The sequence below is a fragment of the Opisthocomus hoazin genome, chromosome 2, assembly GCF_030867145.1.
Source record: "Opisthocomus hoazin isolate bOpiHoa1 chromosome 2, bOpiHoa1.hap1, whole genome shotgun sequence".
Taxonomy (NCBI): domain Eukaryota; kingdom Metazoa; phylum Chordata; class Aves; order Opisthocomiformes; family Opisthocomidae; genus Opisthocomus; species Opisthocomus hoazin.
The window spans coordinates 26623011-26639666 of NC_134415.1; the positions used below are offsets into that span (position 1 = coordinate 26623011).

The 16656-nt window shown below is 44.7% G+C and overlaps 1 long non-coding RNA gene across 1 annotated transcript; it reads right to left on the minus strand.

The window, feature by feature from the left end:
* Positions 1–4074: 4074 nt before the first annotated feature.
* Positions 4075–16596, minus strand: LOC142365217 (uncharacterized). Its single transcript, XR_012766402.1, has 4 exons — positions 16471–16596; positions 9239–9279; positions 8537–8627; positions 4075–6708 (listed from the first exon to the last, which is right to left on the minus strand). It is a non-coding gene; the product is annotated as an uncharacterized LOC142365217 (long non-coding RNA).
* Between the last annotated feature and the right edge of the window lie 60 nt (positions 16597–16656).

The window sequence follows — 16656 nt, forward strand, 5'->3', positions numbered from 1 at the left end:
CCCGCCCCGCACTCCTCATGCCTCCGCCGGGACCGGCACGGCTGTGCAGCACCGGCCCTCCCGCCGCCTCCCGCGCACCGCACACCCGCGCCCGCCACCGCCGGACCTCCGCGCAGCGCCCCCTGCCGTGCGCCGCCGCCCTGCGCCGCCGCTCCGCAAGCCCGGTGCTGCAGCGCCATCGTCTGAGGGCGGGCGGCCGGCCGGGGAGCCCGCCCGCACCGGGAGCTCAGCGCTTCACCGCGCCCTCGTCACCGGCCCGGGGCGGCTGCGGCGGGGCTCGGCCCCTCACCGGTTCTCCCCCGGGGGCCGAGGGGCTCGGAGCGCTTGGAAACCGCTCGCCAACTCTCGGCGGCGGGAGCCACCTCCGCCTCCGCCCCGGGTCGGGCGCCGCCGCGAAGCACCGGCGGCTCCGCTCCCGGTCCCCCGGCGGGCCGCGGGCCGCTGCCGGCCCGGCTGGCGTTTCGCGCCTGCCTGCGATGGCTGCTGCCTAGTGTTAGGGGGTCAAGCTGATCAGCACCTCAGTGGGAGCACTGAGGTAAACTACACACAGCCTTTGGCAGGTCTTCAACTCTTCGAAATATTTAACTTACAACGGTTTTTCACTCAGGGATCAGCCGACTTCGTTCTTTCCCCCTTTACCAATCTATCAATAAAAGGGGAAGGAACAACCCCATGCACCAGTACAGGCTTGGGGTGGACCTGCTGGAGAGCAGCTCTGTGGAGAGGGACCTGGGTGTGCTGGTGGACGACAGGTTGACCATGAGCCAGCAGTGTGCCCTGGCTGCCAAGAAAGCCAATGGGATCCTGGGGTGCATCAAGAGGAGTGTGGCCAGCAGGTCGAGGGAGGTTCTTCCTCCCCTCTACACTGCCCTAGTGAGGCCTCATCTGGAGTACTGTGTCCAGTTCTGGGCTCCCCAGTTCAAGAAAGATGAGGAGCTACTGGAGAGAGTCCAGCAGAGGGCTACGAGGATGGTGAGGGGACTGGAGCATCTCTCCTCCGAGGAAAGGCTGAGGGAGCTGGGCTTGTTTAGCCTGAAGAAGAGAAGGCTGCGAGGGGACCTTATAAATGCTTATAAATATCTCAAGGGTGGGTGTCAAGAGGATGGGGCCAAACTCTTTTCAGTGGTGCCCGGCTACAGGACAAGGGGCAATGGGCACAAACTGAAGCACAGGAAGTTCCAGCTGAACATGAGGAAGAATTTCTTCCCTCTGAGGGTGACAGAGCACTGGAACAGGCTGCCCAGGGAGGTTTTGGAGTCTCCTTCTCTGGAGATATTCAAGACTCGCCTGGACGAGGTCCTGTGCAGCCTGCTGTAGGTGACCCTGCTTCGGCAGGGGGGTTGGACTAGATGACCCACAGAGGTCCCTTCCAACCCCTTACATTCTGTGATTCCGTGAAAAGGAAAATACTCAGATCGTTTTAATTTTAAAGGCAGGTTTTCTTGCTGGCGATGGCATTTACCAGCTGTAAGGCCCCATTACACGCAGCACCTCCGGGCTCCGCAATTCAGGGCGTGCTTGGGCCACAGGTGCATGTCCATGTGGTCACGGGCCTGGGGAACCACGGCATCCCTCAGCGCGAGCACGTGCAGCGCGGCAGGCGATGGCCCGTGTCAGTCCGCTCTATCAGCCTCAGCGCTGCTCCCGCAGAATTGCACGGTCGGGCTCAGCTACGCAGCGGGACATGCGGCTGTGACCACACGCTGACCGCACGCACGCGCTGCCGCAGCAGCCCAATCCGCCCGCCGCCGGCCTCCTGCCTCCCACCGCATTTTGTAAGCGAAGGGACATGCGCTTTGTGCTGTGGAGAGTTGAGGGGTGGAGGCAGGCGATGATGACTTTGCTGCAGCAGGAGCTACAGATCAAGTCCCAGAGCATCCTGGTGCCGGCAGCCACTCGCGCAGCCGGAGACCCGGGTGACTCCTCAACACCCCGAGCAGCCCAGTCCCGCTGCCACGCGTAGGAACCAGCTGTGTCATGGAAACCGCTTTTAAACTGGCTGTTAGCTGTGAACTGGCCATCCCTGGATTTGCTGCCAGAGCAAGACAGGTTAGGAGAGAAAAACCAGGCACCTGAAGTCGCAAAAAGGCTCCTAGTTCTCCCCCAAAAGTTGTTGGATTTTGAAAAATCCCATGGAAGCACTCATTTGCATCTTCACACATCCAAATCCCCAACATGTCTACATACGGAGACCCCAGGTTATTTTGTTACCGCTAGCTAGCCACACAGGCCAAACCTAAAGAGATCTTAAACTCTCTGGCAATTTCCCCAGAAAAACTGTAACCGTAACCTTTGACACCGACTTTACACAACTGCGAACAGCCGGGAGTGAGGTTTTGAAAAACTGGGATCTGGAATACCGTTTCGTTATTCCTCTAAGCCACTGTGCCGGGGGCGAGGTAAGTGCATGCTATCCCAGCTTCTGCTGGGCTCGGCAGGACTGTCTGTGACTTGGGGACACCTGGCAGCTGGCACACATCACAGAAACTTTAAGGCCTTTAAAGAAAAAAAGATTTCAAACTGAATCAGCAAGTACACAGAAGCAGGAGGAAGCAGACACAGAGTAAGACAGAAAAGCTGTATTTTTTTCTGGAACTCCATGAAGCGTGGGCCAACTGCAGTTCGTGCTGCATTGCGTGGTCCAGTCTTTGATTATCTAGCTCCCATTAACTAATTTTTCAGAGCATCACAAGTTCCATGTCAAAGGTACCATTTTCGCTAGGTTGGGGTTTACATCTACCTTGTAACACTGGAAATGAATAAAATGCTACAGCAAATGGAAGTTTTCTCCTTTATCTTCTACATCCTTTAGAGTTTCTTCTCACTGCAAAATATGATTCCTGGTGGTGATATGAATTTTTCAGCGCTAGCACAGAGGGACACTCTGCTAGTGTTTCACTGGGATTATTTTGAATTCTACACTCATTTTCTTGCCATTACTGGTAAATCTTGCAAACCCCACAAAGCTGGAAGCAAAGCCCCACTTGAAGCGGCACACGTACGCTGTCTGACTTCATTATTAGATGGTTACCTCCCTCCAGCTATCTTTTTCTGGGAAGCTGAACACTGGAATTGCTTAATTTGCTTGTTTGGCTACTGGACAGGACTTAATACCCAACACTTCCACTTACGGCTAACACAAAAGGTCGCAGTTTGCAATAGAGGACACGCCGCTGTATTTTATTACGCTGCTCTTTCAGCGTAGTGTTTTTTCCTGAAAAAGGCCCCAAGTCGGGAGTTGTAGTACCCCAGTAAGTGACTGTCCCTGGGCTGCAAAGCCTCAAGCTCCGGTTCCACAGTCACTTTGAGCAGCTGCTGCTGCAGAAATGACAGATTTGCCTTCATCTAAGCCGTCCATATTTGTCACCCCACTTGAATTAAAAACCAGCCTGAAAAGAAACCCAGCACTGGTGGTGAATGAGGAAAGGCAGCTGAGACCCCTCCCTTTTTGGCAGCAGCCTGTATCTATGCCAACCCATTTACTAACATGACCGAAACTTCCAGTGTTGGTACACATAAACATGTTGAAAACTCTATCATCAATAAATAACATTAGTTCCAGGCACTAATTCGTGGGAATGTCACTAAACCCCACGGTATCTATGAAATAAAAACGTTGGAACAGACAGAGGTCCTTTCTTTCATCTCATCAGAAAGTTCACTCCCGTAATTTCCGTTAAAAACTTGCCCTTAGTCAGCCATACAGCGTCCGTAGGTAATCTGTTCCAGCACCTAACAAACCTCGTAAGAGAGCTTTTCCTAACATACGGCTAAGTCACCTGGTCTTTAAAGCTAGTTAAAACTCTTTCTCCTGCAGACACAGAAATCACCAACTCTTCTGCAAGTTTTCAAATGCATGAAAAGTTGCCATAATGCTCCTCTGTCTGCTCTTGCTGCCTTTGGGTCTGAACAAACCCAGTTCTTCCGAAGTTGCAGAAGACTTTTGCTGTTAGACTCTGCCAGTTCTTTGGGACTTGTCATTTCACTTTCACAGCACCAAATCAGTAAAGAAACACAGTGGCTAGGGAAGTCTCATATGCTCAAAATTTCATTAATTTGTATAGAAAAGCACCGATTTTATTCAAGGCCTTTTTCATTTCTAACCTGTTTCGCACACTACACGAAACACCTTTCCTTCTTTGTAAAAAATAAACTGTCAAAAAACAGACTAATAACAACTCCAAGTTATAACAAACTACCACCAACCCTGAAAATAAAAAGAACATTCGATCTTTAAATTCAGTTCCATTTGTATACTACCATGTGGTTTTTGCTAAACTGTCAAAATACAATACATTATTTGATAGGATAACAAATTACAGAAAGTAATGCACAAGTTACTCTGCTATACAGACACTAAATAGAAAAAGGAAATTCTGAATTCAAACTGAGATGGAAAAACCATGATAATTTTTTTTTTAACATTAAAATAAATAAAGCAGTTACTATTCTACAAATTCTTACCACCGACAGTTTGCAGGCTAAGGTCCCTATCTAAGTACACACATACATGAATACTTAGTTGCTTTTGACTATTATATGTTACCTTCTGGAAAAAGCAATGAGAAACAAAAGTCAGACCTGAAAACTAACGTGAGTCCATAGTCTAACAAGTGCATGCATGTCCATCAAAAGGAAAGAATTTGGGAAAACATCTGTGCATGTTACCGAAACTGTTCTACTTATTTCTACAACTTGTTTCAACCAAAACGCTCCAGACATTGTCAAAGTTCAGCCTGAAGGTTCCTAAAGGTCCAATTATTTCTGTGGTCTAAAATCAAATGAAACTTTTAACCCAAAGAAATGTCCAGTTGCACAGCAGACTGTAGACCTAAGAATTGAGGAATGTGAGTGTTCCCAAAGAGCCATAATAAACTTGTCAAAAAATGAACACGGACATTTCTCCAGTTTTGGAATTACTGAATTTCCTCCAAACTTTTTATAGGTAACAAATACAGAAAACTAACTAAAACATCCTATGTTCTGAATGGAAGGGAAAAAAATCTCAAAATAAAACTGATGAGTGAGTACACAGCCAGTCTTTTATTTATACATCTAACATTTGGAGTGTGGGCTAACAGGGAAGAACTGTTCCTTCTTAGAACAGCTCAAAAGGGCATAGAAAAATTTTCCCCATTTGGACAGCATGTCCATCTCCACTTATTTCAACAGGAGATGGCATGCTGTCCTTCCAGATTCAGGAAAAAAAAAAAAAAAAACAACAGCAAAACAAAACACAGCTCAACACAAAAAAAATCCGCACACATCCCAGTTAGGACATCAGGTACTACCACCATTCTCCTGGCTGCAGGTGTCTCTACCCAGCCCTCTTGGCTCAACCTGTCCTGCCCTGCCCACGTTCTCTCCCAGTCTCAGAGCAGAGGCTGTCATCCACTGAAGTGTTAGACTCAGAGGAGGAAAAGAAAATAACCACAGTTTCTTTGGTTCCAGGTCTGGTAGGTTTTTTGCTAGCATTTTTATTGCGTACTTCAGTCGGGTTCGTTTTTCCTGTGTCTGGGTCAATACAAAACAAGGCAAAATGAAGCAACTAGGGTGCAGCTTGCTTGAATTCTAACAGAATGCAGGGTCCCCCACTAAGTAATTGTAATAAATATTTTTATTTGCATGCCCTATCCACAATAAGCCTAGGAACCCATAGTTGTAGGTGATAGTTTTTTGTTAAGCAGCAAGGAGCACTGCAGGCTGTATTACTGTGTTGTTACTGACTGCACTTTTCTGTCTCAACTCTGGTCCATTAGTCCCTGATTTAACAATATAAAAAAGCCACTTTTAATCCTATATTTTCATAATACGCTGTACAAACAATAAAACCAAAACCTAGCTATTTTAGGCCTAGATTCAGATATATAACTCCTAGTTAGGAATATGCTTGCGCTAGCTGGCAGCTCTTCCATCTCTTTTTTTTTTCCTACTTCAGCCCTAAAACATCCCCTTTTGGCCACTGCCCTTGATCCAAACCACGTGATTAGCTTTCTGAACAAACCTCAGATTCTACAGTACAGCAGTTTCCAAGTAAGTAATAACACAAAGAATAATTCCTAACTAATATGGAGATAGACTCCCCAAATTAAAATATATAGCCTAAACTCTGTAGTTAAATTAAAAAAGCAGAACAATCTTAAAAACCTTATTGCTCGTTCTCTGGACAGAAGCATCCTACCTGTGAGGCTGACAGTAGTAAAGACACTGCTAGCGCCTCTTTTACAGTAGCCTCTTCAAGAAGCACATCTCCAGAAGTACCCAGTGTAAAAACTATTCTCAACACAGTGAATAATTTTCTTGCACAGGGCCTGTATTTCATAGCTTTTGCCCTACATGTGCTCAGAATCCCTGTTTTGGATTGTTATATTTCATAAAGTTGATCTCTTACCTCAAGACATTATTGACCATATCTGCTCCTTGTACTATTTCAATTTTAAAAGGTTTGTCAACACACAGAAACCAACCCCCCCTCCAAAAAAAAAACCCTACAACAGGCAAGGGAAAAAAAGCAAAAAACAAACTCTTCTCACTTCATTTCAGTTTTATCAAGCCTAACATTTCATCGTGTATTTCCCACTTTCTGATCTTCCTGTCAGCAGGCTGGATTACTCGCAGTATTTGCTTTCTATGTAGACGGAATTTTGTTGCATTCTCTGACAGTGGGAGGGATATGCAGAAGTAGCCAAACAGCGCAGGAGCACAAATCTGGAAAGAAAGAAAGAAAAAGAGAAAATGAAAAAAAAAAAAAAACCCACAACATTTTGTAACTAGCTTAATACTGCCTTTTTTTAAAATTTAATTTAAATATAGTGATTATTGATTTTCTCACTCTAACTAATCTCTTACTGTTATCTTCTGCAGTTGCACTGAGAAAAAATCCTAATTTTCTAAGTTTGATCATATCTTAATAGCATTTTTTCCAGGGCCTTTATCAGCACTGGACTCATATCTAGGCCTAGTGACTAATATCACACAACCCTAAAGTCTGATGGGCTATTGGTTTTTGTAAACACACGGATACCTGCCATGGTTTTTTTACGCCTTTTCTAATTTTGGTTAATTTTTGTACCATATATTCTGCTCAGGCACTGCCAGGTACAATGTTCATAAGGAGCTCATATTTTACAGACATTCAGTCATGAATACAGATGCTCTGTGAAATTCAAAGTGTTTAAACAAGTAGAACAGCACTCCTTTTTGTGCTTCCATTGATTATTGTGAAGCAAAGACTTCTACCAGTTAATCGATACAAAAGCTTCTGTGTAAAGTCACGCAGTATAGTGAAATATCAGGACATTCCTTGTAAAAGATGAACCATAATATCCAAACCTACCTCCGGCTACCTAACCAAAATACAGTGTATGGCACAAACGAAGGTGAAGTTAGGGAATGAGTGGATGGGCTGGGACACATGCTTGTTAGAAGTGAACGTTTATACAGGAGACATCAGCCGCAGCGTCATCTATCAAAGGTGCTTTTGGCAGTTCTGCAGTATCTGCAGGGAGCAGATCTCTAGCAGTAGGCTCAGAGTGCAGCTTTGAAACTGGATCGTCTCTTTGGTTTTTCAGAATACTAGATGTCCAACACAAATGGACCTCATGACAGGCTCCCAGACTAAAACGTGTTTCAAGCTTTAATTAGGTAAACCCTTAAACCGAGGATAAAAGCCACCTTCATTAAAAGAGATGTAATTTAGATGAAAGATAGTGAACTATATATGAGCAAGTAAAAACCTCACCTCCAGCATAAGAGTATTTTACCAGAGTGAATTTGAAGGCGGTATTTTTCCAAAAAATACCATGGGAAACAGCATTTTCATCTTAAAGTGAAATAAGCATGAGTTTTTGGTTTTCCTCTTGGTCTAACAAACACTCCAGCAGAAACACTGTGAACTGCTGAATCTTCCCAAGGAGAATTTTCCTAGCGTAGACTGCCTCTTTATGTATTCACCCATACCCTCAAATGCAAGGTTGTGCATTTCAGTTTTATATTTATGTAGTTTTTATCTGTCGTCTCAGACAGGAGAAGAGAGAATCATCATTGCTGAAAGCATTATATAATACAACCTGAAAAGCCAGACACAGCCATATTGATTTGTTTGTTGTTAGCTTTTTTATTAACAGAATACACTTAAGAAAACCATTTGCACTCCTAGAAAAATCCAGTGAAATGGTATTATAATAACAGTTACCACGTGGGAAAATAAATCTTACATATTTCAGAAAAATTAATTAGCAACTATATTTTTATTGCTTGCAACTCCATCTTGTAGGTACTCTCAAAGTGGAACCTCTCGCTGATCTTTCCTAAACTGCATACCTGAACTGCAGACCATTACATCAGCCAAAAAATAGTTACAGTAGGAACAGATAAGTTATTTGAATCGCAATAATGTTTTGGTATCTACACGATCCAGCCACAATGACCTCCAAAATCCAGCATAGCTCCATAATGCAGGGATTTCTAAGAAACAGTATATACTTTTCTATAGAAACCAGAAGATGGAAAACAAAAATACAAACACTTGTAATACCTCAGGAACCTGCTTTTGGTCATACACAGTCAGGATTATTTTCCACTTTATTCTCTCCCTCTTTAAACCATAAGAAGCCAGGTAGCATAACCTATGGAGAACAAAATTTAGCAGGAGGTGCCAGTTATGCTGTAGCATAAAATGTAATTATAGTCCAAGGCCCAAGACATACAGCAAAACAAGCTGCCACTACTGATTACTACACCACACTTTATACTTTTTTTCACATGCAAACAGACATCATCTTCCTCAGATGAGGTTCTTAACACTAATACCTTTGGTTCTTTCAAGTCCCCCAAGACTACTCCTACAATAACACTGTGTCTTAAACGGATGGGCAGTACAGGGTTACAGTAATTTTACCTGGTTTGTTCACATTAACATATTGCTGATGCTTCCCTTATTCTCCCTTGTTTTTCCTAATGTTGGTTACACATGCTGACTGGATCTGCATTAAACGGTAAGCTGTTTGGGGCAAGGGTAGCTCTTTTTCAGCATTAGGCACACAGCATAGTAACGTACTAGAACATGATTTTTTTATTCTGATAGGTGTTAAAGGACACTTCTCTCAAGGAAGCGAGTGTTTGGTATTATTAAGTCCAAGGGTAAAAACTTGCACAGTATGTTCCTTTTGTTGCGTTACTTCAAAGAAGGAAAAGGAAGAGAGAAAAATAAGAGGGAGCATAAACATCATTAACTCACAGCAAATGGTCACCTCTCCAGGTACAATAGCAATGGACAACCTGACAAGAAAGAACAAAGCAGTTTATCACACATTTGACTAAGTGCACAAAATCAAAGCACTTGTTTTGCTTTGCCCTTACAAAAAAAAACCAAAACCCCAAATAAACAAAAAAAAAAACCCAGGAAAAATCCAGACGTCATTCAGGAGAAGTAAAATTGCATTTCTTACGGAAGTCCAACTGTAATGATTAAGTGAGATCTGCTTTTCACTGAACAGTCCTACAAAAACTAGTTTAAGTAACTGTATGCAAAAGAAAGACAGTACAAAGCAAAAGCAAACTAGCTTACTAAAACAATTACAATGCCGGGTTTTTTCCTATGGGAAACAACTGGCCCTAAATCAAAATTATTTGTAATGAAATGCTGCCATTTCAGCCACACACGCAAACTATTCAGACACAAAGAATCTTCCCTGACAAAACCAAATGCCAGTGTTCTGATTCAAAGACCTACTGTCAGCTGTTACCAAAATTCACTTTGAAGAGGGTATGGAAAAAATATAAGTAGTTAAATGATGCCTGTAAACTGTCTTTCTGAAATGACCTGTTGTCCTGAGTAGCCTGTGTAACATGAGGTTAAGCCAGCTAAACTCAGGTTTTTCCCACAGTGTGTCATGATAATCAACTGGACACAGAATCCCCTCTACTTTCTCTAAACAGTACAGCTTATCTGCTATTTAGGTTAACTGTGAAGAAATGAAATAATGAGACTGAAAGGGCTGATCAGGAACACCTGTCCCTTCTGTCAAGAAAAAGAGGGTATTTGGAGAATTTCTCATTTTTTTTTAAAGGAAAAAAAATCATCATATAGTGTCAGTGGGACTTACTGCTATAATGAGTCACTGAAACAAGAATCTACAAATGCATAAAGGTGGAACAGATATTTTCTTAACACATCTAGAGGAATCTAAAATTTTTTTTTTCAAAAGATATCAAGCTTTACACTTCAGAGATTCAACAAATCTTTCGAAGACCAAGAATAGGCTTCTTGCCAAGACAGAATGGAGATTATGGCATCTGCCCCCAAACGAGTTCCTCTGTAGACTTTGCTGTTTGTAACTGTCAGGACCAAAGCACTAAACAAGATGGGTGTTAGTACTAACCCATTACACTAGTTCTCAGATAAGCCTTCCTACAGTGCAAAAAAACCACTTCAAAATATAATTTTTAACAGAGTGCCAATTGCTAACACTCCCAGCTTCATTCAACATATCAACCACCCACACCGTACAACACAACCTAAGTCTCAAATTTTGGCAAAGGTTTCAGAGGAGTATAATCGGGTCAGTTAGTGGCAGGTATTTAAATACAGAAAAGTGTTTACAACTGCTGAAGTCCTTAGACTTCTCAAAAAACTACAATGTGATTTTCTCCATTTCCCAAGAATAAGTTAATGACTGTCCTTATACAGACAGTCTATACTATATGATGAGTTGCAAAATAATTGCATCTAGATTTGAAGAGCAGATACCTCTTGAAGCCTATAGCTGGAAGACAGCACTACAAAAATAAAGCAAAGAAAAAAAATCTCAAACCTCAGTTAGGGGATCTTAACAGCAGCAAGTCAGTCAGCAAATGTTCCATTGTTGCATTTCACCAACCAGTTGTAGAACAAATTTTTACCGATTTCTGCCTTAAAAAAAATTAATAATAGAATTCAGAAATACTAGTAAGTGCCCAGCTTGACACCAATGGCCTGATTTTCCAGAGCTGCAGAAAACCCATGGCTTCCATCATCTTCCACTGGTTCCACTAAAATACAGTCTTTGGAAAATTCAAGAATGTTGCATGGAACAAAGCAACCACCACCAGTCTGAAAGAACTAATAAATTTCACCCTGTCCACTCTAAGCCTCCCACTTACCACCCAGCAGGCCCAATTATGTTTTATATAAAAGAAACACAGTACCTGACAGACGATGCCTATATATTTTCCAGCAGAGGAGCGAACAGACTCCAAGCAGTGTAATTTATCTGAAATCACCTTGATTCCAGGCATGCTTTTCTTAAGGTGTTTATGAAGACAAAGAGCATATTTTTCTTCTGAAACATTCATACCAAAGGAAATTACAAATCTTCACATTAAAGCACAAGTTTCCAGGCAGTATATTGCCAAAAGAGTTCACAGTCATCCATTTTTCTCTGTGTTTCACACAACACACGCTATCCAGTTATAATTTTTCTGAAGAAGCAACACATAATAATTTGACCTGTTTCTAAAAAGACACAGATGTTAAATGGCATAAAGCGACATATCCCAAGCTGGGGAACTGTCAAAATGCTCTTTCCAAAAATCCTGAGAGAGTAAACTATCACCATAAGATAAAAAGGCCACACATGCGATCCGCAGTACCTTTCACGAACTAGAAATTTCATAGGCAAGATGGACATAACATACAAGAAAGACATTGAGGTGCTGGAGCGTGTCCAGAGAAGAGCAACAAGGCTGGTGAGGGGTCTGGAGGACAAGTCTTACAAGGAGGCTGAGGGAACTGGGGTTGGTTAGCCAGGAGAAAGGGAGGCTCAGGGGACACCTTATTGCTCTCTACAACTACCTCAAAGGAGGTTGCAGTGAGGTGGCTGTCGGTCTCTACTCTCAAGTAACAAGCAACAGCACAAGAGGAAACAGCCTCAAGTTGCTCCAGGGGAGGTTTAGATTGGATATCGGGAAAAATTTCTTCACCGAAACGGTTCTCAAGCATTGGAACAGGCTGCTCAGGGAAGTGGCAGAGTCACCATCCATGGAGGTATTTAAAAGATGCGTAGATGTGGTGCTTAGGGACATGGTTCAGTGGGGGACTTGACAGTGTGAGGTTAATGGTTGGAGCTGACAATCTTAAGGGTCTTTTCCAACCTCAATGATTCTATGGTAATATAGGCATGTGAAACCATCTAGCGTTTTAAGAAATTATTTTGCTCTGAACAGTCTTTGCTTTCCCATAGCTCACCACTCAACAGTTAATACTATCGTTATCCCTCACTGCAAAGCAATAATAATGAATCGCAAGAGTCCACAGTCTAAGAGCCTGATTTTAAGCAATGAATTCCAAGAACCTACTCTGACAAAGATAATTGCAAGAGGCCTCAAACCTGTGTGGAGCAACCTCAGAAGCCATGTGGGTTTGAAGTGCAGTTAACTCACAGATAGTGAAAGGTATTTTCCTTGAGCTTCTATTTCTACTAAAGCCTTTTAGCAGCTCTGTTAAAAGGCAGAAGCAACTGCTTCACCTTCCTTCGTCTGCAACCTCTCCATTCTTTTATTCCCTTCCTCTCCGTTGCCGTTCGTTTTGCACTCCAGCAATCCCTCCCCTCCTGCCCAAACACAACCCTTCCCTCCAAAACTATGACTTGGGAAGTAAATTTTAAGAAGAAATGCACAACCTCCAAGAGTGAAAAACTGAGAAGCTCAGAAGAAGAATCTTTAGACTGGCCTGAGTCATATCTTCTGAATGCACTGGTTACTGTCCTCTGTGGCTTATGTTTAGAAAGAAAAATTAAGAACAAGGATATATAGTAATATGGCAATATTAGTCTAAGCTAATTCCCTATATGTAGTTTCTACAACAAATGCAGGACCAATCTGACAAACAGTCTACTTCAGCATACAACATCTAATCCAGGAGCTCCCAGACACTGAATGTGACAGAGGAACTGTGGAGAGGGGAAAAAAAATTAAAAAAAAAAATAAAAAAAAGGAAGACTTCTATACAAGTGAAAACATATTCCAAGGCAAGCCAAATCTTAAAATTGCATGGGGAAAAACCTCACTACACGCATTTGCCACTATCTAAGTGCTTGACTCAATGAACTTACGCTGTTTTAATGTAACCTCTGAAATGCAGTTTTAACAGTAGCCATACAAATAACAGAAACAAAAAGGGGCAAGCTCTTAAGACAATTCTCATCCCAAACATACTGACAAGGAATCTTTTTTTTCCTTTCAGCTGATTCCCTTTACAACACTTGGAACAACTTAGCATTCCTGAAAGCTGTTAATAGCTTATTAACATTTGCAGTGGCTTTATCAATTAAGAGAAGAACTGACAGACATATGCGGCTGGACGGGATCCACCCAAGAGTACCGAGACAGCTGGCGGAGGTGCTCACCAAGCCACTTTCCATCATTTATCAGGAATCCTGGCTCACTGGGGAGGTCCCAGATGACTGGAGGTTAGCAAATGTGACACCAATGTACAAGAACAGCCAGAAGGAGGATCTGAAGAACTGCAGGCCAGTCAGTCTGACCTCCGTGCCAGGGAAAGTTACAGCGCAGATCACCTTGACAACCAGACAATCAGGCCCAGCCAGTATGGGTTTATGAAAGGCAGGTCCTGCCTGACTAACCTGATCTCCTTCCATGACAAGGTGTCCCGCCCAGTGGATGAGGGAAAGGCTGTGGATGCTGTCTACCTGCATTTTAGTAAAGGCTTTGACACCCCTTCCTCCAGCATTCTCCTGGAGAAACTGGCTGCTCATGGCTTGGATGGGTGCACTCTTCACTGGGTAAAAATCTGGCTGGAAGGTGGGCCTAAAGAATTGTAGTGAATGGAGTTAAATCCAGTTGGCAGCCGGTCACGAGTGGTGTTCCCCAGGGCTCAGTATTGGGGCCAGTTCTGTTTAGTACCTTTCTCGACGATCTGGACAAGGGGATCGAGTGCTCCCTCAGTAAGTTTGCAGATGACACCAAGTTAGGCGGGAGTGTTGATCTGCTCAAGGGAGGAAGGCTCTGCAGAGGGATCTGGACAGGCAGGGTTGATGGGCCAAGGCCAACTGTATGACATTTATCAAGGCCAAGTGCCGGGTTCTGCAGCTGGGTCACAACCCCATGCAACTCTACAGGCGCCACAGGCTTGGGGAAGAGTGGCTGGAGAGCTGCCTGGCAGAAAAGGACCTGGAGGTGCTGGTTGACAGCCAGCTGAACATGAGCCAGCAGTGTGCCCAGGTGGCCAACAAGGCCAACAGCATCCTGGCTTGTATCAGGAATAGTGTGACCAGCAGAAGTAGGGAGGTGATTGTGCCCCTGTACTCGGTGTTGGTGAGGCCACACCTGGAGTACTGTGTTCAGTTTTGGGCCCCTCAGTAGAAGAACGACATTGAGGTGCTGGAGCGTGTCCAGAGAAGAGCAACAAGGCTGGTGAGGGGTCTAGAGCGCAAGTATTACGAGGAGCGGCTGAGGGAACTGAGGTTGGTTAGCCAGGAGCAAGGGAGGCTCAGGGGACACCTTATTGCTCTCTAGAACTACCTCAAAGGAGGTTGCAGTGAGGTGGCTGTCGGTCTCCACTCCCAAGTAACAAGAGACAGCCCAAGAGGAAATGGCCTCAAGTTGCACCAGGGGAGGTTTAGACTGGATATCAGGAAAAATTTCTTCACCGAAAGGGTTGTCAAGCATTGGAACAGGCTGCTCAGGGAAGTGGCAGAGTCACCATCCCTGGAGGTATTTAAAAGACGTGTAGATGTGGTGCTTAAGGGACATGGTTTAGTGGGGGACTTGACAGTGCGAGGTTAATGGTTGGACTCGATGATCTTAAAAGTTCTTTTCCAACCTAAATGGTTCAATGATTCTATAATGCTGCACATATGCCCAAATCTCACATCCTTAGAATACAAAACTAAAAAGCCTAAAATACTCAGTTTTAGAACTAGAATAACAAAGCCCAGTTTCCTGCAAGTTCTCCTACTGATTTTGCATCTAAAAAGTACAAACATAGGTTCAAGATTTTCCTGTAGTTCTGATACTTGTGAGTGCTTTCTCTTCTGTAAATTCTTTTGTGTACATTAAAATGTTAGATCACATTACAGCTTTTTTCCTCTACTGTTGAGGCACCTGCAGGTAGTCAACCACCTTTGCTTCTACCTTTTCCTTACTAGTCCTTTCTTCCGACTCTTGGAGAGAGAGAGAACAGCAAGCATACAGGAGTCAGAGCTTCTTTTCTTGCATTTTTAATGGTCAGCTGCCAAAAGCTATCACAAAAACAATTCTTCAAAGACCACAATATTCCCTGAGCAGAAAGAATCTTGACAATATTTCTGCATCACATTATAGGAATCCCACATAAATCAGGGGTTTTTCAAGAGTATAGAATTTGACCACACTGGGCTGATTTCAAGGCAAGTATCAAACAACAGCTCCCTGCAAACATGGCAAACTACATCACGTTACAATCCTACTGTAAAACACTAGAGACACTTAGTAGTCACAAGTAGGGACACAAATAGTCATCTTTCCTTAATCTCACTGTAAGCAAGCAGCTGTACCTTTCTATCTAGCATTTTTCAATCAATAAATCAACCTACTTGGGGCAGACAGCTGCCAGGGCGCAGTTTGGGAAGAATGGCTGAGATGTGACAAAGTGTAACGAGTTGTGACAGACGGTCCAAGTTGTAACATGAGACTTGACTACAAGATATAGCAATGGTAACTTTAACAGTTAAGTTTATACTTTTTTTGCTACATCAGGAAATCAGACTGCCAAGTTTTCACTGCATCATTAAAAATCCCTCTAACGCATAAAGTATAGCCATAACGACATTAAACATATTTGCATAGAAACAAACCAGACTAAGGTATCTCCAGGTTAAGCAACAAGACCGCTACCAGCTCTGTAACTCAGCCTCTACCTGGAGCCAAGCTCAGCCCTTTTTTCCTCTTAAAACCTGGACATTTTGATATGAACTGGCTGGTGACACCTGAGCACGTGGTAACACACTGTAATTACGTTAAATAAATTAATAAACAAATAAATACATTTTGCGCATTTATAAAGAAAAGCGGCACCGCGTCACACACGCTTCGCAACACCTGGAACCACCTGCCATGAGGCCTATTTCTGGCGCCGGCTTCCCCGCGCCCTCAATCCCCTCAGCCTGAGCTGACCCCGGTCTGAAGCGTTCTCCGAGAGCCCCGAGCTCGGCAGGCAGCGCCGCTCACCGCGCCGGGCCCCGCCCGCCGCCGGCACCAGCTGCCGCCGCCCCGCCCCGCCAGATGACCGCGCTCCGGCCCCGCAGCCGGCCATTGCCCTCCGGCCCGGCGCAGCTCCGCCGGCCCAGCCTTGCCCGGACGCTGCCCCGCAGCCGGGCCTCCCGCCCGCCTCGCCCACGCAGCCCCCTCGCCCACGCAGCCCCCTCGCTGCGACCATGGTGGCCCAGCGCCTCCCGCCCCTCAACGCAGGCCGCCGCACCACCCCTCCCCCACCGGGATCCTTGCGCCTCCGGGGGAAATAGTCCCTCTCCCCTCCGCCCCCGCCCGCCGGGGGAGCCCCGCGAGGCGGCAGCGGGGCTGCCCACATCGCCGCGGCGGAGGAATCCTTTCTACGCGCCGTCGGCGCTCTCTGCCGGCATCCCCGCCCCCTCGGCTAGATCCGGCCGGGCCGGCGCGGAG